Source organism: Triturus cristatus, chromosome 7 (genome assembly GCF_964204655.1).
Source record: "Triturus cristatus chromosome 7, aTriCri1.1, whole genome shotgun sequence".
In the NCBI taxonomy this organism is placed as follows: domain Eukaryota; kingdom Metazoa; phylum Chordata; class Amphibia; order Caudata; family Salamandridae; genus Triturus; species Triturus cristatus.
This window is the reverse complement of record NC_140590.1, coordinates 105,019,147-105,046,093: the sequence shown is the minus strand read 5'-3', so window position 1 is coordinate 105,046,093 and position 26,947 is coordinate 105,019,147.

The window sequence follows — 26,947 nt, the reverse complement described above, 5'->3', positions numbered from 1 at the left end:
GATGTGTGCAAACACGCCCTGTGGCACGTTTTAAGTTGGGGAAATAATTCCCCTTCAATCCTGAGGGACCCTGGGGGCCAACTAGCCCACCAGATGCTTCCAGTAAGCGCCACTGCTCTGCATTGCAGAGAGTTGGTGCAGGCCGTGCCCCTTGTTACACCTCTCTGCAATGGCGCTTACTGGATGTACCTAGTGGGCTATTTGGACCCTAGGGACCCTCAGGATTCAAATGAACTTAATCTCCAAACTAAAAACGGCCACAGGGCGTGTTTACACAGTGGTGAAGGGAGGGGACGGGGCCTGAGTTAATGTGTGCAAACACGCCCTGTGGCGCGTTTTAAGTTGGGGAAATAATTCCCCTTCAATCCTGAGGGACCCTGGGGGCCAACTAGCCCACCAGATGCTTCCAGTAAGCGCCACTACACTGCGTTGCAGAGAGGTGGTCTAGGCCGTGCCCCTTTTTTATACCTCTCAGCAATGCAGCTCTGTGGTGCTTACTGGAGGTACCTAGTGGTCTAGTTGGACCCTAGGGACCCTCAGGATTCAAGGGGACTTAATTTCCCAACTTAAAACGGCCACAAGGCGTGTTTATACAGTGGGGAAGGGAGGGGACGGGGCAGGAGGTGACGTGTACAAACACGCCCTGTGGCGCGTTGTAAGAGGTAGCTTTAATCCCCTGCCCTATTATATACTAGGGGCTTACAGAGGAGGTCATGCTAATCACTGGGGGACCCCAACGCATAGTGTTCCCTAGTGTATGTAGGTGTTTTCACTGTATTCTGAGTGTCTTTTAACATAGCAGAGGAGGTCATGTTAATCACAGGGGGACCCCAACTCATAGTGTGCCCTAGTGTATGTAGGTGTTTTCACTGTATTCTGAGTGTCTTTTAACATAGCACTGGCTCTAGGACTGGTTAGTCAGACTCAGTTACCACCAGTATCCGTCTGAAAAAGTTGAGGGTACAGGATGATTTTGCAACAAGTCTTCTTTCTGCTCCTCTGTTTGTTCTTTCTGCACGTTATCCTTCTTCCTGCACTTTTCTTCGCCTTTGAGGACTTGAAATGAAAAGTGAGGTTTCTATAGCGCGACTGTCACTCCTGACGGAGTCTCCTGGCGCTGCAGATAACTGAGAACTAACTGTGACTGTACAGGCTAGATCATAGCTAAAGAGGAAACATCTGTTAAACCGAAAATCCAGGTCTTAAGGACTCTTCTAAACAGATCTTCACATTGAATCGCTCTTAATTCTTTTGGCAAGCTGTTCCATGCTTTTGCTCCCAGAACCGTGGCTGATTTCCATCCTTTAGATGACATTTTAAACCTAGTTATTGCAAGTAAGTTTGCAGAGCTAGATCTTAATGTCCTTGTTGTGGAGTATGATTTAAATCTAGTGGAGAGATAAACAGGGCCTACTCCACGAGAAGCTCTAAATGTCGTCAAAAGCAATTTGAACAGGATTCTTTTATGAATCGGAAGCCAGTGCAGAGTCTTCAAAGCAGCAGAAGCAGACGCTCTACGAGGAAGTCCCAAAACCAGTCTGGCCGCTGCATGCTGAACTGCAGTGTTGAGCAGAGTTTTAATTTTGGAGTGTATCCCAATTACTCTGACTAGGATGATGGGTCCATACTTGGACAAAGGGAAAAACCATTGCCAACTAGAGACCCCCATTTCTAACAGTGGTCAGTGGTCCAAGCTACGGTGCAGTTGAGGAGTATGACAACCGCTGATTGGCATTGTGGGGATATGCAGTCTCAGGTGAGGGGTCCAAGATATGGTGTAGGTGAGGGCACAAAAACAAGTGGTTGGGATATAGATTCTCAGGTGAGGGGTACAAGTTATGGAGCTTTTGAGGGGTACGTTAACAAGTGTTTGTTCTGGTTGAGATGTACAGTTTCAGTTGAGGTGTCCACTTTATGGTTCAATTGAGGGGTATGACAACAGGAGATTGGCATGGTTGATATGTACAGTCTCAGGTGAGGGGTCCAGGTAATGGATCTACTGAAGGGCACGAGAACAGGTGATTGCCATAATTGGGATGTGCACAACTGCTGCAGGTAAGAGCGGAGGGGCAGTGGGGCTGGCTGGGGGGCGGGGAGGGAATTCGAGAGACGACCACAAGGGAAAATTAAATACATACATAATTTCTCCCTCGTGGTTGTCTTTTGAAAGCCCCATCACTCTTACCTGCAGCAGCCGCAACTGGATGTGCAGTGTCAGGTGAGTGGTACATGTTGTAGTGCAGTTGTGGGGGGAAAATGGGTGATTGGGATGGTTAACATGCACAGGGCCAGGTGAGGGGTCCAAGTTATGGAACTACTGAAGGCCTCGAGAACAGATGATTGGCATGGTTGAGATGTACAGTCTCAGGTGAGAGGTACAATTTATGGTGCAGTCGAGGGATATGACCACAGGTGATTGGCAATGGGGGGATTTGCACTCTCGGGTGAGTGATACAAGTCATGGTGCAGTTGAGGGGTATGACAACAGGTGTTTGGCATCATTGGGACCTACAGTCTCCGGTGAGAGGTACAAGTCATGGTGCAGTTGAGGGGTATGATCGCCAGTGCTTCACATGGTTGGGATGTGCAGTCTCAGGTGAGGGGTAGAAGTTATGGTGCTCTTGCAAGCCATGAGAACTGTTGATTGGCATGGTTAGGATGTACAGTATTAGGTGAGCAGTCCAAGTTATGCTTCTCTGGAAGGGAATGAGAACAGGCGATTGGTAGAGTTGGGTTGTAGTTTCAAGTGATGGGTACAAGTTATGGTTCAGTTTTCGGGTACAAGAACAGGTGACTGGCATGGCTGGGCTGGCATGCACAGACTCAGGTTAGTGGTCCAGGTTATGCTGTTCTTGAAGGGTACGGGAACTAGTGATTGGTGAGGTTGGGATGTACAGTCTCAGGTGAGTGGTCGAAGTTCCGCTACTCTAGAAGGGAAGGAGTATAGTTGATTAGTATAGTAGGGTTCTACAGTTTCAAGTGATGGGTACAAGTTATGGTGCAGTTGTCGGGGACAAGAACAGATGACTTGCATTACTGGGCCGGCATACACAGACTCAGGTTAGTGGTCCAGGTGATGGAGCCCACGCTCCATCACAGGTTATGGTGCTCTTGAAGGGTACGAGAACTAGTGATTGGTGAGGTTGGGATGTACAGTATCAGGTGATGGGTACAAGTTATGGTGCAGTTTTCGGGGACAAGAACAGACGACTTGCATTACTGGGCTGGCATGCACAGGCTCAGGTTAGTGGTCCAGGTTATGGTGCTCTTGAAGGGTACGAGAACTAGTGATTGGTGAGGTTGGGATGTACAGTATCAGGTGATGGGTACAAGTTATGGTGCAGTTGTCGGGGACAAGGACAGGTGACTGGCATGGCTGGGCTGGCATGCACAGGCTTAGGTTAGTGGTTCAGGTTATGGTGCTCTTGAAAGGTAGGAGAACTAGTGATTGGTGAGGTTGGGATGTACAGTCTCAGGTGATGGGTACAAGTTCTGGTTCAGCTTCAGGGGACAGGAACTGGCATGATGGGTATGTGCAAGCTCAGGTTAGTGGTCCGAGTTATGGTGATACTTAGGGGTATGACAACAAGTGATTGGCGCAGTTCAGTGGCACTAGAACAGGAGAATAGCACGAGCTTGGCTGAGGAGTGCTGGAACAGATGAAGGGCATTAGCGAGTGGTACTAGAACACAGAGAATTTTAAGGCATGGGCAAATTGGGCAATTGTCCAGGGCCCCCGCCTTCCCCGGGGCCCCAGGGAAGGGACACTTTTTCTCTATCACCGATGTGCGTATTCCTCCTCCTCAGCTTTTAACGCATTGTGTAATATTAATTGGCATAATAGGCTTAGAATTATCTGAAAATAGGCATTAAAATACAAAGCTGTTCCCGAACATTGGCCCCTAAAATATGTGTAGCCCAGGGGCCCCAAAAACCTTAAGATTACACTGCTGGAACAGGTGACTGCACAGCGCATGGTCTCTGGCGAGTAAGCCGGGTTACTGGCACAGATGAGCAGCCTGGCAGGGTGGCCTGGCATTAAACACGTCGTGCCTTCCACCTGCCCAGAAGGAAGCGGTGGAAAGTTCCCGCTGTGGCCCATCTCCAGTTGCAACAAGGCTCAGTAGATTTCCACAGGTACCAGGATGTTGGAAAGACACATCAGTGCTTCTTAAGTCACGCCGAGTGTACAAACACGCCCTGTGGCGCGTTGTAAGAGGTAGCTTTAATCCCCTGCCCTATTATATACTAGGGGCTTACAGAGGAGGTCATGCTAATCACTGGGGGACCCCAACGCATAGTGTTCCCTAGTGTATGTAGGTGTTTTCACTATATTCTGAGTGTCTTTTAACATAGCACTGGCTCTAGGACTGGTTAGTCAGACTCAGTTACCACCAGTATCCGTCTGAAAAAGTTGAGGGTACAGGATGATTTTGCAACAAGTCTTCTTTCTGCTCTTCTGTTTGTTCTTTCTGCACGTTATCCTCCTTCCTGCACTTTTCTTCGCCTTTGAGGACTTGAAATTAAATGAAATGAAAAGTGAGGTTTGTATAGCGCGACTGTCACTCCTGACGGAGTCTCCTGGCGCTGCAGATAACTGAGAACTAACTGTGACTGTCCAGGCTAGATCATAGCTAAAGAGCAAAGATCTGTTAAACCGAAAATCCAGGTCTTAAGGACTCTTCTAAACAGATCTTCACATTGAATCGCTCTTAATTCTTTTGGCAAGCTGTTCCATGCTTTTGCTCCCAGAACCGTAGCTGATTTCCCTCCTTTAGATGACAATTTAAACCTAGTTATTGCAAGTAAGTTTGCAGAGCTAGATCTTAATGTCCTTGTTGTGGAGTATGATTTAAATCTAGTGGAGAGATAAACAGGGCCTACTCCACGAGAAGCTCTAAATGTCGTCATAAGCAATTTGAACAGGATTCTTTTATGAATCGGAAGCCAGTGCAGAGTCTTCAAAGCAGCAGAAGCAGACGCTCTACGAGGAAGTCCCAAAACCAGTCTGGCCGCTGCATGCGGAACTACCTGAAGCCTTCTCAGGGAAGACTTATTCGTCCCTGCGAGGAGGCTGTTACAGTAGTCCAGCCGAGATAGTATGAGAGCTACTGCCACTGTTTCCCTGGCTGCGAGCGGGATGAGATTAAAAAACTTTTTGAGTGTTTTGATATAACCGAAACAGGTCCCTGGTAGTTTTGAAACATGGGGCTTAAAGGACAGAGAAGAGTCAAACAATACTCCCAGATTTTTTACAACCTCAACGTAGAGGGAGGGGCTACAGTATCATCTGGCCACCAGTCTTTGGGTCGGAACAGATTGTTTTTTCCGATAGGAAGGATTTCTGTTTTGTCAGTGTTACAGCAGAGATGGTTATTGTTCATCCATTTGGTGACTGCCGTAAGACAAGCTTTAAAGTTTTCTTCCGCTTCTGTCGATCTCTCTTCTAATGACAGAATAAGTTGGGTATCGTCAGCGTAAAATGTAATTTCAATCCCAAAAGCTGAGATTAGTGAGATAAGCGGCGCCATGTATATATTAAAGAGCAGGGGACTGAGAGAAGCCCCATGTGGGGCACCAGTTGAGACAGTGAATTAAGATGAGAGACAGGAACCCAAAGAGACAACCTGTTTTCTGTTAGACAGAAAAGATGTAATCCAGGCCAATGCAAGGTTAGTGATGCCACAAGATCGTAGTCTGTCTAGAAGGATGTCATGGGAGATGGTGTCAAACGCGGCAGACAAATCCAAAAGGATCAAGACTGCCTTTCTGCCACTATCCGTGATGAATTTTAGGGTGTCTGATATCTCGAGTAAGGCTGACTCTGTCGATTGTTTAGGGCGAAATCCAGACTGGCGGGGATGAAGAATAGATGTAGACTCAGTGAAGCTAGAAAGCTGTTTGTACACTATTTTCTCTGTGATCTTACCCAGGATTGGTAAGAGGGATATAGGTCTATAATTAGATAAAATTGATGGATCGACGTTCTGTTTTTTTTTAGGGGTTTTATTATAGCAAATTTCCATTCCTTGGGTAAAATACCCAAGCCTAAGGAGGATTTCACTATACTATTGATAATCGGGTTCACAACATCAATGATGTGATGTAAGAGAAAAGGGGGACATGCGTCCAATGGTGAACCAGATTTACAAGCTAATATGGCCTCTTTCGTTTGAGCCAATGTAGCAGCTTGAAATGAATGCAGGACAGGAGAAATCATTCCATGGTCTGGTATTTTTTCATCAGTGTGATCTCGAGGCCTATAAGTCTTGAAATTCTTTTGGATGTTCTTGACCTTGTTATCAAAATAAAGTGCAATTTTGTCGCAAAGTGCAGAAGACGGAGGGATGGCAGAATGCAAGGCTTTAGGGTCTGTGAAGAATTTTACAATTTTGAATATTTCTTTTGCTTTTTTCTGCATTTCTTTTTTTTCTTTCTGTACGTTTTTCTTCTTTCTTCACATGTCCTATCTCTGTAGGCATAGTTAGAAACTAGCATTTAAAAAACCTTTGAAATTCACTGAAAAATCCATAGGTTTCAGGCACGTTCTAGTTAGGAATTAGCATTTAAAAAACCTTAAAAATCCACTGAAAAACCCATAGGTTTCAGGGGCGTTATAGTTAGCTGGACTTTTCACTCGTACAAAACCATTGAAATTCCCCTGTTATAGTTAGTTCAGCTAACTGTAACTCGCGCGCCCGCAATGCACTGCTTATGACGTCACATATTACATTACTCATGACATGGTCAGTGACATCACTCATGACATCACTGATGACATCTCAAATGACATCACTGATTACATCATCCTTGTGATAGAGTGGCAGACCTCTTCTCCCCCTAATATAACCTTTGATACACACATTCAAAAATAGAGGCTAAAATTTTCAAAAGAATGGACATACCAATACCAGTTACAACAACCTATTCAGTAATTCTAAGATCCACACACACAGCCACTCATTCACCAACAGTCCTATACAGTCACTCATACATGTACTCACTCATCATATGTACTCATACACCTATACATCCTGTTACACAACTCCACTCATCCATAGAGTTACTCACACACATAGTCACTCATGCTAATAAAGAATCAAACATCCATTTACTTGCATATACAGTTATACACACACCACCACACTTCTACAGAAACTTACACATACTTAGTCTTTTAAACAATCACTTATAGAAACACATACTTATTCATACAGGAACTCTTCCAATCTCTCACATATACTCGCTTATATACACCAATAGTCACATATACTAGTTTAAAACATATGTAGTTACTCATAAAGATACTACTGAGACAGTCATTCACTCACTAACACACCAATGCACACACTCATCCACCCATACAGTCCTGCACACATGCTGTCTTCAATACATACAAACAGTGAGTCACTCATTCATGCACCTATGTACTACGTAATACCCCCCACCGAACCATACAGACACTCAGACACTCATACTGATACTCAAAAAACCAACTAATAACCTATATAGACACTCATGCAGCTACTCACCAACCCATGCAGCCACTTATACACAAAGTGAGAGACTGATACAGATATTTACATATTTAAACATTACTCACTAAGCCATGTATTCACTAAGATGCACTTAATCAGTCAGTTATACAATCAATTTTTCAAAAACAAATCATCCATTTAGACACTTATATACCCATTTATTCTTCCATCGACCTTGAGATATACATATATAAAACATATGTAATTTTCAGAAAAACACACATTCACTGGATGATGTCATCAGTGATGTCATCAGTGATGTCATTTGAGATGTCATTAGTGATGTCATGAGTAATGTCACTGACCATGTCATGAGTGATGTAATATGTGACGTCATCAGCAGTGCATTGCGGGCGCGCAAGTTATAGTTAGCTGAACTAACTATAACGGGGAATTTCAATGGTTTTGTATGAGTGAAAAGTCCACCTAACTATAACGCCCCTGAAACCTATGTTTATTTCAGTGAATATATATATATATATAAATATATATATCCAGCACCTCTTGCTTGTATTCGACCGCCGCAGCTCCAGACCATAGGGCACGTCGCCTATGCGGACCACCCAAGCTCGGTTCATAATAAATCACAAAAAGCTTTCCCTCGACCAACAGCAAAGGATGACGACACCGTGTCTTGCCACAATATTGATTTAGTTGTCAGCTGTCAATTAAATCAATATTGTGGAAAGACACGGCGTCGTCATCCTTTGCTGTTGGTCGAGGGAAAGTTTTTTCTAATATTTTATATATATATATATATATATATATATATTTCCACAGTTTTACTCCCTTGCTTGGAGGCGCACTCAGGAATCAAGCAGGACCCCATTCTTTTGGTGCAGAGTCCTTTAATTTCAGCAACCGGCATTCTTTTAAAACCAATACAGATGCCCTACGCGTTTCAGTGCTGCTTGCACCTTGTTCACGGGCTGGTGTGCTATTTACTGGCAGATTCTCGAGGGCGCCAGGTCAGCTCCTTTAAATATCTGTTGCCCGCCCCCTGGTGGGCTTGCTTCGGTGCAAAACAATTAAGAGGCATTATGGAGCTTGAAGTCTTCCTTCGTGTACCGACGCCCTGCAGTGATTGCTGTCATCAATAGTCCTTCATTTCAATCCTTTTTATTTCCCTCCAGTGGGTTGTTTGTGAAGAATCCAGTTTTCCATTCACGCTGTTTGAACTTGACCCTCTGCTACATGCTGAGACTCCGGTGCCTCGCAGCAGTCCATGTCTCTTTAATGGCGGTGCAGTCTCCACGACCGAGAACTGGCCGTAATATGTATTTCCACAGTTTTACTCCCTTGCTTGGAGGCGCACTCAGGAATCAAGCAGGACCCCATTCTTTTGGTGCAGAGTCCTTTAATTTCAGCAACCGGCATTCTTTTAAAACCAATACAGATGCCCTACGCGTTTCAGTGCTGCTTGCACCTTGTTCACGGGCTGGTGTGCTATTTACTGGCAGATTCTCGAGGGCGCCAGGTCAGCTCCTTTAAATATCTGTTGCCCGCCCCCTGGTGGGCTTGCTTCGGTGCAAAACAATTAAGAGGCTGGTGTGCTATTTACTGGCAGATTCTCGAGGGCGCCAGGTCAGCTCCTTTAAATATCTGTTGCCCGCCCCCTGGTGGGCTTGCTTCGGTGCAAAACAATTAAGAGGCATTATGGAGCTTGAAGTCTTCCTTCGTGTACCGACGCCCTGCAGTGATTGCTGTCATCAATAGTCCTTCATTTCAATCCTTTTTATTTCCCTCCAGTGGGTTGTTTGTGAAGAATCCAGTTTTCCATTCACGCTGTTTGAACTTGACCCTCTGCTACATGCTGAGACTCCGGTGCCTCGCAGCAGTCCATGTCTCTTTAATGGCGGTGCAGTCTCCACGACCGAGAACTGGCCGTAATATGTATTTCCACAGTTTTACTCCCTTGCTTGGAGGCGCACTCAGGAATCAAGCAGGAGACATGGACTGCTGCGAGGCACCGGAGTCTCAGCATGTAGCAGAGGGTCAAGTTCAAACAGCGTGAATGGAAAACTGGATTCTTCACAAACAACCCACTGGAGGGAAATAAAAAGGATTGAAATGAAGGACTATTGATGACAGCAATCACTGCAGGGCGTCGGTACACGAAGGAAGACTTCAAGCTCCATAATGCATCTTAATTGTTTTGCACCGAAGCAAGCCCACCAGGGGGCGGGCAACAGATATTTAAAGGAGCTGACCTGGCGCCCTCGAGAATCTGCCAGTAAATAGCACACCAGCCCGTGAACAAGGTGCAAGCAGCACTGAAACGCGTAGGGCATCTGTATTGGTTTTAAAAGAATGCCGGTTTGCTGAAATTAAAGGACTCTGTACCAAAAGAATGGGGTCCTGCTTGATTCCTGAGTGCGCCTCCAAGCAAGGGAGTAAAACTGTGGAAATATATATATATATATATATATATATATATATATATATATATATATATATATATACATACACATATATATATTACTTACCGGCGGTCGCCAGTAGGTAGATATAGTTAGGACCTATATTCCATAGGAAATCTGCAACTTTCTATTTGAAATAACTTTGGCGCCAATTGATGAATCTTTGCAAAATTTTCCAAACTTTTGGCCAGCTCTGGTCCGCTCCTATCCTTAAAGTTTCACGGTAATTCATCAAGCGGTGGCCGAGAAAAAAGGGGGGTCCCAAAATGCGTTTTCCCTATGTATTTTCCCATAGGACCTTTAGCCGCAGCTACAGCCCGAACTGCTGAACGGAATTACACCAAATTTGGCACAGACTCATGCCTTTTGCTTAAATGGTGTAAATCCGTTCAGTAGTTCCAGAGAAAATTACAGTTACAAATACATATATATCTATGGCCTCGGAGGATCCGCGCACCCTTCCGATCACGAGCTGAATTTTAATTGGCTGTCAACACTCTGAATCAGGAAGTGTTGGCAGCCATCTTGTGCCTCGGTAGAACCGAGGCACAAGAAACCCCCCCAAAAACTTCGCCAAACGCGAAAAGGGGGCAGGGTAGAAACCCCTAGGCCTGCCCAGGGGATCCCACAAGGACTCCAAGGCCCAAAAAAGTATTTTATTTTTTTTTTAAATGGGAGGATGTGCGCTGGATGAGCGCTGGATGCGCGCATCCTGCCGATAGAAAAAATAATCAGCGCGGGCTCCCGCTCTAAATATGCTAATTAAGTGTGGGGGGGTTCCAATCCCCCCACACTGCCCCGGGGACCGCCACCCCCGGGGATCTAACATAATATAGGTGGGGGCTCACAGCCCCACCGCAGCCCCGGGGACTGCCACCCCCCCGGGGCTTCTTTAAAATGGGTGGGGGGCAATCAGGCCTCCCAGCCCCGGGGGCCGCCACCCCCCGGGGCTTCAAAACATTTGGTGTGGGGGGCTCTCACGCCCCCCCAGCCCCGGGGACCGCCACCCCCTGGGGCAACTTCAAAATGTGGAAGGGGGGCCGAGCGGCCCCCCTCCTGGATCCTTGTATAGGCCCTGGGGACTGCCACCCCCCCAGGGCCGGCTCCTGCAGTGTCCCGGGGTGCCCACACCCCGGGACAATGTAGTTTGCAATGACAGGGCGGGAGCTGGCACCCAACGAAGAGGGCCAGCCCCAGGGGATCGGGTCCCCGGGGCTAGTAGTTGCCCAGGAGGGGGGCCATGCAGCCCCCCTCCTAAAATAAAACAAAAAGGCAAAAAAAAAAGGCCCCGAGTGATGGGGTCCCCGGGCCCATAAGTGGCCACAGGAGGGGGGCAAGGCAGCCCCCCTCCAAAATAAAAAAATAATTAAAAAAAGGGCCATGTCCCGGGGGATTGAGTCCCCGGGGGAAAATATGGCCTCGGGAGGGGGGCCGCTCGGCCCCTTTCCCGATTTAGAAAAAAAAAAAATAATAATTGGGGTCAGGCCCTGGGGGATGGCGTCCCCATGGCCAATAAATTAGAAAAATAAGGGGGGCTACACAGCCCCCCTTCTAAAAAAAATAAAAAGACGGGATCGGGACGGAGGGCACGCCCCCTCCTTGTACTACTCTGCAAACGTGCTCCCTGGCGTGTTTGCAGAGGGGGAACTAATTCCCCTTGAATACTGGGGGTCCCTGGGGGCCAACTAGCCCACCAGGAACCTCCAGTATGCACCAGGGGGCTGCGTTGCAGAGAGGTGTAATGAGGCCACGCCCCTTTTTACACCTCTCTGCAACGCAACTCTGTGGCGCTTACTGGAGGTACCTGGTGGGCTAGTTGGCCGCCAGGGGACCTCAGGATTCAAGGGGACTTAATCCCCCAACTTAAAATGCGCTACGGTGCGTTTGCACAGTGGTGAAGGTAAGTGGCGGGGCCTGAGGTGATATGTGTGCAAACACGCTCTGTGGTGCGTTTTAAGTTGGGGAATTCATTCCTCTTCAATCCAGAGGTCCCCTAGGGGTCAACTAGCCCACCAGGTACCTCCACTAAGCGCCACAGAGCTGCGGTGCAGAGTCTTGTAAAAAGGGGCGTGGCCTCTGAACACCTCTCTGCAGCGCAGCTCCCTGGCACATACTAGAGGGACCTGGTGGGCTAGTTGGCCCCCAGGGGACCGCAGGATTGAAGAGGAATTAATTCCCCAACTTAAAACGCACCACAGAGCGTGTTTGCACACGTCACCTCAGGCCCCGCCCCCTTCCTTCACCATTGTACAAATATTCCTCTAAAATCAGCCGAACAGCGAATTCCGATTTACTCACCTGCTATCAGGAGAGAACCCAGTGCTGCATCTTTTAGCCCAGCACTGACCCTGAAAAGTAATTCTAAGCGTACTTACCAGTAACTTGTATTTCCTTCCATAGGAATCCATTGTGTGGTTTTCAGCAGAAAAGTTTCTAAGTGTCTATTTTCACAAACTAAAAATATTCCTAAAAAATCGTCTGTTTGACTTAAACACATTCTTTCAACTATTTACAGGAGATTCACCAGTGCTGGATCCAGGATCCACCACTGAGTAAGAAATAGTAACGATAACACTACTTACCTGCTAAGTGACTTTTCTGCCATAGGATAACATTGTTGATTCTATGTGAAAAAATTTCTGTGTCAACTTTTAAAATACCATAATATTCCTTAAAAATCACTACTGTAACCAAAACGCTTTTACTCAACTGTTTACAGGAGATGTCCAAGGACTGAATCTAGGATCCAGTCCTGTGGTTAGAAAAGTAATCCATAAAGTAACTAATTGCATTTGACTAGAAATTCACATTGAGCTCAATGTTGCATTGTGTTTGAAATTGTGTTGCCCATTGCAACTGTAACTGTAATCAGTATAACAATTAATACATTAAAAATTGTCATTTACAAAACCTTTGAAATTCACTGAAAAACCCTTTGGTTTTGCTTTGTTCGCCCTAAGTTGGCAGGGTATGCCCAGACGTGGGTCCCTTGCTCACTTTGCCACTGGATTCAAGCTAGCCTGGCTGATGACGGCTGATTAGCCAGAAACCGGTCCCAGGATGCTCGTTTCTGGTCCAGGGAAGACATGGCTTGGCAGTTCAGGCTGGGCTGTTCCCATGAGGCACAGGGTCAGACTGATTTGCATATGGCCATTTCTGAACTGGGTTGGCGGAGTGAGCTAAAGAATGGTGATGGATTAAACCCAGATCAGTTGACTGGGGGTGAGTGCTTGCAATGTTCAACACTCCGTCCATCATCCCCTTTGGTTTTGCCTTGATATATGTGACATCATCAGCAGTGGATTGCGGGCGCGCGAGATGTAGTTAGTACAACTAACTATATCGGAGGAATTTCAATGGTTTTGTTCGAGTGAAATGTCCAGCTAACTATAACACCCCTAAAACCTATTATTTTTTCAGTGAATTTCCAAGGTTTTTTAAATGCTAATTCCTAACTATATCAGGCCTGAAACCTATGGTTTTTTCAGTGAATTTCAAAGGTTTTTTAAATGCTAACTCCTAACCTTATCAGGCCTGAAACCTATGGTTTTTTCAGTGAATATATATATATATATATATATATATATATATATATATATATATATATAACATACGTGTGTGTGTGTGTGTGCACATATTATCTACTGGTGGTCGTTAGGACCGTGTTTCCATAGGAAATCTCAAAATTCTATTTTGAATAACTTTGGCGCCGGTTGACGAATCTTCGCGAAATTTTCAAAACTAATGGGGCGCTCCGCTCAGCTCCTACCCTGAAAGTCTTGGGGTGATTCGTCAAGCGGGGGCTGAGAAGAAAGGGGGGTCCCAAAATACATTTTCCCCATGCATTTTTCCATAGGACCTTCAGTCGAAGGTACAGCCCGAACGGCTGAACAGAATTACTTGAAATTTGGCAGAGAGGTAGTCCTCAGGTCAGGGAGGTGCCTTTTGCAGGTCTGGTGTCAATCTGTTCAGTATTTTCTGAGAAAATAGCATTTAAAAGCATATAAATATCTATACGCGCGCACCGTGCGCGCACGGTGCGCGCACGGTGCCGTGCGCGAGCGAAATTCTGATTGGTTGTTAGATGTCAGTCAACATTCGAATCGGTCGAAATCAGGAAGTGTTGGCCGCCATTTTGTCTCTCGCACTGAAAAGGAAAGGGGGAAAAAAGGTGGAAAACGTGAAAAGGGGGCACGGAAGAGAGTTCCTGACCCCCTAGCCTTTGTCAGGGGGTCACAGAAGGACCCCCATGGGTGAAATAAACATTTATTTTTTTTTAATAAAAATCGCGGGGTGCGCACACGGTGCGTGCAGCGCACCGTGCGCCCAACGCGCGCACCCCGTGCGCGCAGCGCACCGTGCGCCCAAAGCGCGCGCACAGTGTGCGGTGCGCGCACGGTGAAAAACCTTAAATATATATATATTCACTGAAAAAACCATAGGTTTCACACATGTTATAGTTAGCTGGACATTTTACTGATAAAAAAACCAATGAAATTCCCCCGTTATAGTTAGTGCAGGCAACTATAACTCACGCGACCGCAATCCTCTGCTGATGCTAATACTGTATTTAGACACTTATTTGCCCATGTCTTCTTCCATTAAATTTTAGCTATACATATATTACAAATATTTTTTTTTCATAAAGACACATATGTCATCAGCAGAGGATTGCGGTCGCGTGAGTTATAGTTGCCTGCACTAACTATAACGGGGGAATTTCATTGGTTTTTTATCAGTAAAATGTCCAGCTAACTAGAACATGTGTGAAACCTATGGTTTTTTCAGTGAATTTGCAAGGTTTTTTAAATGCTATTTCCTAACTATAACGTGTGTGAAACCTATGGTTTTTTCAGTGAATTTGTACGGTTTTTTAAATGGTAAGTTACTTTACGCCATTCGTGGCGTGCGCGCCCACTTAACGCAGCACCGCGCGCCCACTTTACGCAGTTAGTGCCGTGCACGCACGGGCACGCGGTGCGCTATGTGCACCGCGTGCCCACGTTACGCTGGATGGGCCATGTACGCACGATGTGCTTCGCGCACCGTGCGCACATGGAGGACATATTATGCGCTTCATTGCGAAAGGAAATCTTTTTTCTTTTCAGAAACAGTTAATAAATATGCCATGCACAAATGGTGCCCTACGGGCACAATTTGCAGACGGGGTAGGGAGAATGTGTTTGATTTTTTTTTTTTTTTGGTAATTTTTACCGTACACGTACGGTAAGCGTAATCGCCGATTTTTCGAAAATAATTTAAATTGATTTTTTGACCTTGTGGGTTCGTTGGGGACTCCATCATCAAGGCTATGTGATTAGGAGCTGTCTAAACAGCCCCTTTACATGTTTTTTCCCTTTGTTAATCCTCCACCCCTCAGAGTGCGAGAGAGAAAATGGCGGCCGCCGCTTCCTGGTTTCGACCGATTCGAATGTTTACTAAGATCTAACAGCCAATCAGAATCGCGCTCGCGCACGTCACCGTACGCGTACGGTAAGCGCACGGTAAGCGCACCGTAAGCTGGCTCAGATATATATATTGATTTAAAGGCTATTTTCTCAGAATCTACTGAACAGATTTACACCAAACCTACAAAAGGCACTTCCTAGACCTGTAGACTACCTCTCTGCCAAATTTCAAGGAACTCTGTTCAGCCGTTCGGGCTGTAGCTGTGTCTAAAGGTCCTATGGAAAAATACATGGGAAAAACGCGTTTTGGGACCCCCCTTTTATCTCAGCCCCCGCTTGACGAATCCCCCTGAGACTTTCAGGGTAGGAGCGGAGCGTAGCGCCCCACCTATTTTGAAAATTTCGCGAGGATTCGTCAACCGGCGCCAAAGTTATTCAAAATAGAATGTTGCGGTTTTCCTATGGAAACAGGGTCCTAACTATAACTACCTACTGGCGACCGCCAGTAGGTAATTAATAAATACATAACTTAGCATTTAAAAAAACGTACAAATTCTCTTAAAAAACCATAGGTTTCACACACGTTATAGTTAGGAATTAGCATTGAAAAAACCTTGCAAATTCACTTAAAAAACCATAGGTTTCACACAGGTTATAGTTAGGTGGACATTTCACTCGTAAAAAACCAATGAAATTCCCCCGTTATAGTTAGTTCAGATAACTATAACTCGCGCGACCGCCACTCTATCACAAGGATGATGTCATCAGTGATGTCATGAGTGATGCCACTGACCATGTCATGAGTGATGTAATATGTGACGTCATGAGCAGTGGATTGCGGGCGCGCGAGTTAGTTATCTGAACTAACTACAACGGGGGAATTTCATTGTTTTTTTATGAGTGAAATGTCGAACTAACTAGAACGTCCCTTTTTTCAGTTAATTTCTACGGTTTTTTAAATGCTAATTTCTAACTATAACGTACCTGAAACCTATGATTTTGTCAGTGAATTTCAATGGCTTTTTAAATGCTAATTTCTAACTATAACGTCCCTGAAACCTTTGTTTTTTTCAGTGAATAGGTGTGTATATATATATATATATATATATATATATATATATATATATATTTCTAAAGCTCCAAAATGCCCCTAGGGCAGACACGCACTCAGACAATTGGCATAACAGCATTTTATATGGTAAAAATGCGCCTCCAGGACAGAATGCCTTTACAGTCTCTTATACATACAGCCGCTGACGCGTTTTGAAGCCACCATGCTTCTTTCTCAAAGCCTCGGCTGTCACATGCAACGTCGGACACACCTTCTTTTAAATTGATACCACGACCTGTATGTGCTAAGAATTATGGTCTTGTGGTAAATATTTCATTACCGGTACTATTTTTTATGCGGTAAAGTTTAGTAAGAATAACTCAGTAAATATAAGAGGCAGAATCCGTGGTATTAGAGGTTTTAAAAGGCTTTATTCCTATACAAAGGAATACAATTCGAATTGTGGGCTTCTATTCCATCACCACGAAAGTTCAGGAAGGAAGGGCATACATTATTGACAGATAATCAGTTTTATAGGAAAATGCATTACAGTGAAACAGATGCAAGAGGCGTAACAGCTGATAATACAGATAAACTGAGCATACGTAACTAATAGAGGCGGTCATATGGGCGTAATTTAATAAACGTCATTATGCATGATGTCACAAGTGGGTGGATCCATGAAAGAATCCTGCAATGTCAGCAGAAATATTTGGCAGAGATGCGCGCGCAGCCGCATGACGTGTGATTGACGTGCAACTAGAGGGTGAAGGGGACTTGACATTTAGCTCTACATGTGGAGACAAAAGTCTGGGGGTTATGTCAACCTAATCCCAAATCATATCTGATATCCTATGTTTAAAGAACTGTGTTATCCAAAAGGAAAGGTCTCTAGGATAGAATCTATTCTATACTGACTGTTAGTGCGTGTACAAGCGTCTAAGTGTCTACATGAGATGCGAGGGGGTAGGAATATTCCATGGTAACAGGGCCATGAATTACTTGCATGAGGACAGCGAGGCCTGGCCCTTTGCACGGTAGCTGGAGGAATGTTTACCTAAACTACTAGACAGGAATGCATCGGATGAGGAGCGGAGTAGATAATCTTGAAGGTGAAATACAATTTTTGGCAGGGAACAGGCTGGATCAGGCACCGTTAGCCGCGCAGGGAGTAGGACAAAGTTCATAGATACAGATGCAGGCTCAGACTGGAGCTTTCAGAGGCAGAAGGCAGGAAAAGGCTTGATGACAGAATTCAGGGCCTACTTGCCTGAATCTGTAAAATGGGGAAAGTGAACCATATAAAGTCGGTGGCCTTTCATACTTAGGAATGGAATATCTGACCCATTCATGGCGGATCTGAAAGAGGACATGTTGACGGTGGACGCACATGTATTTGCGTCTTCAAAACTGGAACTGGAGGGAACATACATGTACTCATAGCATGCACATGGAGCCGTTGGGGTCTACGATAGGGGACATAACTGATCACAAAATTCATATTTCCTCATTCCCTCCTTGTCCCCTACGGACCCTCAGGAGATATCGATCTTCATCAATCCATCGATCTGTTCATATAGCATCATTTGTTCTTCTTTCTTCTTCCGGGATCTTGAACGAAAACTTGGAGGTGGGATACACGATGTGGCACACAGGCCACAAATCGCTGGCCCACATTGTAGACATAAACAGCAACTGAATAGTATGAGAAAGCCAATACCTAGGAAGGATAGGATTCTCCATCCCCAGGCTGACAACACGCCCCAGAACCAACCGGACCAAGTCCAGGTGCCTGGACTCTGGTGTATCTGGCTTATAATCTTATGAAGGCGGGTTATGGCTTTATATACCGACGGCGAATTTTCTGGTATGAAAATGCAGCAACTTGATCCGATGACCCTACAAGCTCCGCCCCTATCGGCCAGGATGACGTCAAGGACAAGGCGATTTTGAAGCACAACAATCCGCATAGCAGACTGCTCTTCTGTTAAATTGCCTAAGGCGGAAATAGTTTCGTTCACTACTGCTTCAAGGGTTCTGGTTAATCTACGTATCAGCTTACTATTAGTGACTGTACCTATATAGGGAAAGAAACCTTTATTGAAATCTGTGTATTTTTCCCATGCTGTTTCAGTGTAATCGACAATTGGGAGATCTCTCTGCTGTCTATTGTGTACTAAATGGGTATTTCTGTGATAATCAGGAGGAGCTAGGAAAACAGGTGGTAGAAGGAATGCTATGTAACAGGTACCATCCCAATCTAGAGGTAGACATATATATGCGGTCTGGCCACATATGAAGTAGGAATGATGGGAAGCTCTAAATGTAGACTTGCCTTGGTCACTGAATTTTATTACAGTGGTGCATTTACTATGGCCCATGTGTATGGAACCATTCTTTCTTACACATAATTCCCCTTTAACTGGGAATACTGACATAGCGGGCAAGATTGGTGTGGCTTCAGATTCAACGTTCAGGATCATGAGGTTAAGTGTAAAATTACCTAATCCATATACTTCATTTTCTAGATCAGTTCCTGTTCTTTTGGGAAGTCCCTCCTTGTTAGGGTAGCAGACTTTAAGCAGAACTAGGTTCAGGTTTCCCCATACCCAGTTGTCTTGATAACCTGCGGAATTTGAATCTAGGGAATTAATCAAACTAAACCATGCTCCACAGGAGCCATTGTGTGTGAACGGATATGGAAAGAGGGGCAAAACTCCCTTATAGTTCTGATAGGGAGGGAGTCGGCCACATATCCAACAATTTGTGGCATTGCTGGTCTGATGGGAATGATGTAACATACTAATGAATGTGTTGTTGCGCAGCGCAAATCTATAGGACAACTCATGCGGAGGTAATTTGCTAAAAGAATGTTCTGCAGTTACATTGTAAGCACGCTTAAGAATAGGGTAATACATATGCAATAGTACGCTGAAAACGATAATCAGAAGACTTAGAAAAAACAAAATTAATAGTGTTACTGTGCAGTGACTACGAAGTGATTTACAATACGCATGCTTTTTAAGCTGTATCTGTTGATTTCTTTCTCTATTCCGGTCTAGAGGATACATGTCAGAGACGAATTCAACCGATTCACCTTGGAGAGGACTTAAACAATCAAATTGTCTGACTTGCTAGACCTTAATTTTAGTTTGTAAAGTTCTGGTTTTGACTGCTCAACCAAGGGGAGCTTTGAGTCTGTTTGTGAGGGAATACAAGGTTGAGTATTCACACTGGATGGTAGTCCATAAAATTTCTTGATATGACTCGAGTGCAACCACCCTTTGCGTCCCTCGATCTTCACGGCTGTCCTTGTAGTTAGTAGAACTAGCTTCGGCGACTTCCACCTAGGCTCCAGTTGGGTCTTCCGGTCGAAATTCCGGACCAGAACCAGGTCACCAGGAACCACGTCATGGGGCTTCCCCTCAGTATTATCGGGAAAAGCTGCGGCTACCTGTGAACGACAAGATTGTAGTGCAGACATCAAGGAAGCCAGGTAATCTGTCAGCATATTACAGTCAACATCAGTGATTTTGCGAGGTATAGGCGTCCCCCACATATTTGGTGGTCTACCGAAGATCACCTCGTACGGGGATAGCCCTGTTCGAGAATGTGCTACCATTCTCATGTAAAAGAGCGCAACTGGTAAGGCTACTATCCAATCGACACCTTTTTCTCTACATATTTTGGACAATCTAATTTTCAGAGTTTGATTATGGCGTTCCACGAGACCTGCTGCCTCGGGATGTCGGACACAGTGGAATTTCCATTGGTAGCCTAACAAAAGGGAAACGTGTTTCATTAGTTCGGATGAGAACGGTTGGCCGTTATCTGAGTAGACAACACGTGGTAAACCGTACCGTGGGAAGAATTCTCGAACTAACTGTTTGGCAGTAGTCGGGGCAGTGTAATCTGAAACCGGGTAGGCTTCCGTCCAACGGGAAAGAGCACAGACAACTACAAGAACATATTTGAATCCTCGACATCGTTCCATCTGGATATAATCCATCTGGAGGACTTCAAAAGAGTGATCAGGAGGTTGAAATCCACCCTGCTCTACGGGGATGCTTTTACCTGGATTAAACTGACAACATATCATACAGGTACGAACTTTTTGTTTAGCTGCTGCTCGCAAGTGTTTGTTGAACCAAATGTGTTGAATGCTGTCTAGCATAGCTTTTTCTCCTAGGTGCGCTGGACTATGTATTGTATTAATGATGACTTGAACCATGGAGTCGGGAAGAAACCATATAGATTTTTCCTTCGTCATCCATCCTTGATCCGTTTGGATCCCTCCTAATTCAGTCCATTTCTTTATTTCTTCTGGTGTAGCATGTGTCTGTATGTCAATTACATCAAGGGAGCGGGATCCTTAACTGTCATGCATTGTCTTTGTCATGTCAGTTGTGTGAGTCTGTTTCTGAGCAGTCTGTTTAGCTGTTCTGTCCGCTAGGTCATTACCCTGAGAAATGATGTCGGTAACTTTTGTATGGGCTTTGCATTTCATAATCGATATTGCAGTAGGTAGATGAATCGCGTCTAATAGGGCTTGAATGAGGGGTCCGTGTTGGATGTGGGCACCGTGAGAAGTTAAATAACCTCTCTCTCGCCATAGTACGCCGAAGTCATGGACGACTCCGAATGCATAACGTGAATCTGTGTATATGTTGACTTTCTTATTTTTGGCTTGAATACAGGCTTGTGTCAGAGCGATGAGCTCTGCTGCTTGAGCTGACAAAGTGTTAATACGATTTGTTTCAATGACTTCAGTGTCTGTTGTGACTGCGTAGGCGGCCACTAACTCTCCTGTACTTGTTCTCATACATGACCCATCTACATACAATGTCAAGTCTGGATCTGACAAAGGGATATCTGTCAAGTCTTGTCTGGGTTTCGTCGTGATAGTAATGACTTCGACACAATCATGTGCCAATGGATCTGTTCCGCCTACTGGTAACAGTGTGGCAGGATTTAACGTATTACAACGTCTGATTTCTATGTGTGGCTGAAATAATGTCAATTCGTAACCGGTAAGTCTCGCTATAGTCAAGTGTTGTGTTTGTGTGCGGTTCAAGAGAACCTCTACTGCGTGTGGTACTTGTACTGTCAGTTGGTGTCCTAACACTATGGCATCGCTTTGTCTGATTGCTAAAGCTGTTGCTGCCACCGATTTCAGGCACGCAGGAAGAGCCTGAGCTACTGGATCTAATGTACTAGAAAAATAAGCACATGGTTTGTGTGATCCTGCTTGTTCCTGAGTGAGTACTGACAAGGCAGTACCTTAGTGTTCTGTAACAAAGAGTGTAAACCGTTTACTGTAACATGGTGTTGCTAAAACAGGTGCTTGGCATAAAGCTTTCTTTAAGCTTTCAAAGGCGTGTGTATGTTCTTGAGTCCAAGGGAGGACAGTCGATGTGGCTGCCTCCTGTGTTGTTAACTGGATGAGTGGTTTTGCTAGAAAAGCATATTGAGGGATCCACTGCCTACAGTATGAAGTGAGGCCTATAAAAGCCCGCACCTCTTTTTGTGTCTTGGGTGGTGGCATGTTAGCGATTAACTGGATACGGTCGGGTGTAAGCTGCCTTCCCTCCTTGGACAGCGAGTGCCCAAGGTAAACAACTCGCTGGACACAGAATTGCAGCTTAGAAGGGGACACCTTGTGCCCCTTGTCGGCCAGAAATTTTAAAACCGTCAGTGACGCTTTTTCACATTCAGGTTCGCTTCGGGCGGTGATCAGCAGATCATCGACATATTGAAGCAAGGCAGTGTTAACTGGCATGTGGATACTGTCAAGTTCTCGTTTCAGTGCTTGGCTATAGATGCTGGGGCTTTCTGTAAATCCTTGAGGTGCGCGTGTGAATTTAAAACTTCGTCCATTTAAACTGAATCCGAACAGGTATTGACTTTCCGGATCTATTGGGACGCTAAAGAAAGCATTCTTGAGATCAATTACAGTGAAGAACGTTGCTTCTGAGTCAATAGCTGTTAGTAATGAAGAGATATCTGGGACCACAGGGTATTGTGGTACAATACATTTATTTAATTCGCGCAAATCAATAACTAATCGATATACTGGTGGTGCTTTTGGATCCGTTCTTTTAAGAATCGGAATTATCGGGGAATTACATACATTGGAGTCGGTTTCGACAACCACTCTTTGTGCAATGAGCTCGTCAATGATTTGCAGCAAAGCCACAACAGCATCGGGTGGTAACTTGTATTGTCGCATTCGTGGTAGTATTACTCCTGTTTTTAGTGTGACTCGATATGGTGTAATGTTCATGCAACCAACATCAGTGGGGCCTTGTGCCCATAAATGTGTAGGTAAATTCTGCAGTCGGTGATCCATATCTCTTGACACGTAGTGACCTTTGAAGTCACGTAGAAATAGTCGTACTCCTTCCGGAGAACAACATATTATAGCTCCTAGAGCTTTCAATGTTTTTATACCTAACAAGTTTTCTGGACATGATTTAGTAAGCAATAAATCTGTAGTACGTGTCAATGGACCAATCTTGAGTGGAAGAGGTTGTGTTACGTCATTAATGATAGGTTTTCCTGAGAATCCAAGGGAAATATTCTGTGAGCCTGAGAGGGGTGCCCCTGGAACTTCACTGCGTCTTATAGTTGTTCTGCTTGCCCCTGTATCAAGTAAAAACTTTCTGTCTTCCCCTAATAGTTCACTATGTACATAAGGTCCCTCTTGGTCTACAGGAACCTCAATAAGGGGTGAGCCAACTTCCCTCTCTAGGCTATTTCATGTGTATCGCTGATAATCGGGATAATCTGCTTGTGCATACTGATACATTTGTTGTGTGGTTGCTTGTGTTGCAGCAATAGGCTGCGCTTGTGGTGGTGCTACGGTCTGTTGTGGAGCTCCCTGTTGCGGAGCTAGTTGTTGCGGAGCTAACCTAGGTTGTGCATGCTGAGGGATTTGTTGTTGATTCTGATCCTGTCTAGGTGGCCGTGGTCTCTCCTGGGTTCTACCTGTAGCAATATTATGTTTCAGGACTGGACAATCGTGTATATAATGACCTTGTTGTTTACAATAGTTGCATGTCCCTTTTGTAGGACCTGCGGAATCACCCTTTAGATGACCATCGGCTGGAACTGACTGTGCAACAAGCATTTTCATTTTCGTATCTTTCATACGTCTTTGTTCGTGTTCTTGTTCTTCTCTAATTCTATTGTGGTGATATTGTAACATCTGTAACATCTGTGATGGGGTATTACCTTGCCAGGTACTTTCGAATTTCAATACTCTATTCTTGACTTGTAGCAGAGAATTTTCAACTAATTTTGTCACAAACAAATGTGGATATGACTCACTACTGGCTTTTATACCACTATTTATACCAAAACATTTTTCAAACCGGGAATAGAAATCACTAGTGTCTTCGTCTGGCTTTTGTTTACAGGCTGATATTGCACCCCAGTCTTCCTTTTTCGTAGTTAATAAACGTGGCAGTACCTGCACTAGTAGTCCTGCTAGTGCTGTAGTCTTTTCCCCAAGTCCTGCTCCTGCAGCTCGGGCCCTTTCTTCGTTTTCTAATGCTGTCCAATCTATCTTTTGGTCTCCCACCTCCCATTCCTTTTCTTTGAGTTTCTCATAAACACCGGCGGGTAATAGGACTTTTAATATTTTCATAATGTCGGGGTAGGTATACTCTCCCATGAGTAACATGTCTTTTATTTCACGGTGGAAACCTGCTGGATCCTTGTCATGGCTGGGTACTACTTTCTTCATTTCTAATAATTCCAGTTTAGTTATAGGCGTGTACACAAACACGCGTGTAAAGTTATTACCGTCACCTCTGATTGGGTGCACTTCGCGTAACGGGTTCTGTCTATCTATGTGATACAATTTTCTTCCCATAATGGGGACTGGAACGTGTTCTGGGCATACAAAAGTTAAATATTGGTTTCGGAATTCTAGAATTTCTTTAATCAAATCAGTACCTGACCCTCTCCATATATTCGTGAGTAGTTCTGTCAATATGTCAGGTAAGGGTCCTGGATCGGAGTGTTGGCTTTTATATAATATAAGGAGGTGTTGAATCATGTATATGCTAGCTAAACGCTGTTCGTATGGGTCAAGATTCAGAAACGTGTGTGCAAGTACATCATCATTGTAGTCGCTGGGACTGTCAGCCCATTGTACTGCTGACCTGGCTAATTCTTGTTCGTACATGGAATCGAGCATATGGTACCCCCTTCGATCTCGGAGTAATTTATCAGCGGCTTGGAATAGGTGTTCAGGGGATCTTGTATTTAACATAGGGGTTTGAAAATGTCGATTATATTCTGGACGTATCGGACGTATCGGGTCATTAAAGCCTCTAGTATTATTATGGGGTCTTCCTCTACCTACATAAGCTATTGTTTCTAATTGTTCTGATTCTTGCTCCTCCTCCTCTTCTGATTCTACTCTGTCTGTTTCTCGTCTTTCTTTATGTATTCGTTCTACTTCTTTGCGGATCTTTCGACACATGGCGATTATACACGCCTGTCTATCATGTTTCTCTTCTGATATGTTCTGACCCCATTTGACAAGTTTTTGCATGGTGTCATGATCTGCCCCGGGCCTGTCTTGATTCCTAATTACACAATTTATGAAAAAACGTAGTAGTTGTCTTTGTACATCCACTTTCTGGTATTCCATAGCTTCGTTAACACTTTCTGAACCTCGCCCTGTTTGGACAAAGCGATATATATTGTCTAGGTGTTCAACCATTCCTGGTATCGTCATTAAATACAATGTAGCTCGTCGTATACGTAGTGATGATATGAGCAATTTGTCCTGTCTACCTGGCACTGGATCGTATCTACAATCCACAAGCTGTTCTTTAAACATGTCGGATGTCGCTAATTGGGGTGTACGTTGGAGTGCTAAATCTCTAAGGGTCTGTTTATTTCTCGGCGGGGTGGCAAACATGTCTGTCGTACCTCCTGTAGCACCATCTGAGGCGCTAGGCACGAAAGGATTCGTTGGACGTAGGATAGAGATTGTAGATGTGGGAAAAACTGTAGACACAGACGGACCTGTGGGAACTTGTGTAGGAGGTTGTAGTCGCGGGGATACAGACGGATGCTCTTGGTGTTGAACACCATCGGCAAGCGGTGTGTGTGGTATGGCATTAGCATACTCGGGAGCTACGTCGTCTAAATAGGAGGAAAGGAAAACGTCCTTTGCTGTTTTGGGATGTGTTTTGGGATGTGCTTTTATCGGGAGCAATGGAGGAGTTAAGTCTTTTGGTATTTCCGGGGTAGCCTTAGGTAACCCATCGGCCAGAAGAGGATACATACCATTCATAAGAGTGTTTCTTTGGCTATCTACTTGTTCTGAGTTTACTCGGGTACCTTCCTCAATTAATAGCTTTTCTCGGGTTTTATTTAAATTCTCTCTACCTTTCTCTTCCTGTCTGAGTGCTTTTTCTGTACGTCTGTATGATTCTTTACGCCATAATTCAATGGCATCTTTCTGTGACTGTCTGGCTTTCTTTTTCCATAATTCTTCTTCTACTCTCATGATGCAATCTGCATCCCAGGTCCCCGCTGCGGGCCATCTCTGACTCTCTGGTAATTCTTTGGTGTAGTCCACCCATAAATCAAGAAATAATACGGCATCTAGGCCATGCTTATGATACATAAAGTATCCTGGAGTGTCCCTAGGTGGAATGGGAACAGCTTCTTCGAGTACACCTTTTCTAGTTTTGATCTGTCTTAATTTCGAAAAGAGCGGCATTTTTAGATCTTATTATTAGAACACACTTAATACAGTAAACACAATAATGAACAGTCATTCACACCACAATGTATAGAACGTATTAAAACATTTAACATTTAACAGTTTTAACGAACAATGATAACTAATAGAAAACTAGTTACTGACATAATACTGACACTAGATAATACTTATTTATATGCAAGACATACTAGATATACTGCTAAACAGTACAGATACACTGCTGAAACAGTGCAGACCGGATTTGTGTACCCAAACCCGTCTTGACCGGCACAGACTATGTGCACGTTAAATGCCTCCCCGGTAATGGTACTCACCGGGTAGCTCGGAACGGAAGGCCTCGGAACGGAACTGAAACTGGACCGGACTGGACTGGACTCGACTGGACTCGGAACTTCGGAACCTGGTGGGCCTCTGTATACCTCGGATCTTGCTCTCTCAGCTAGGCTCTGGTCGGGATACTTCGCACTTCTCACCGCCTCGTCTGGGTGTTGATCGCAGCCTCAGTCGCCCCCGCTTGGCCGGAGGGAGATACAGGAAATCCTGCAGGTACGCGTTTTTGTCCGTTCAGCTATGGCAGGAGACCGGGCCTGCAACGCACCTCCGGCGCGTGAGATGAGAAAGTGTCCCTATTCGGGCGCCAATTTATGTGGTAAATATTTCATTACCGGTACTATTTTTTATGCGGTAAAGTTTAGTAAGAATAACTCAGTAAATATAAGAGGCAGAATCCGTGGTATTAGAGGTTTTAAAAGGCTTTATTCCTATACAAAGGAATACAATTC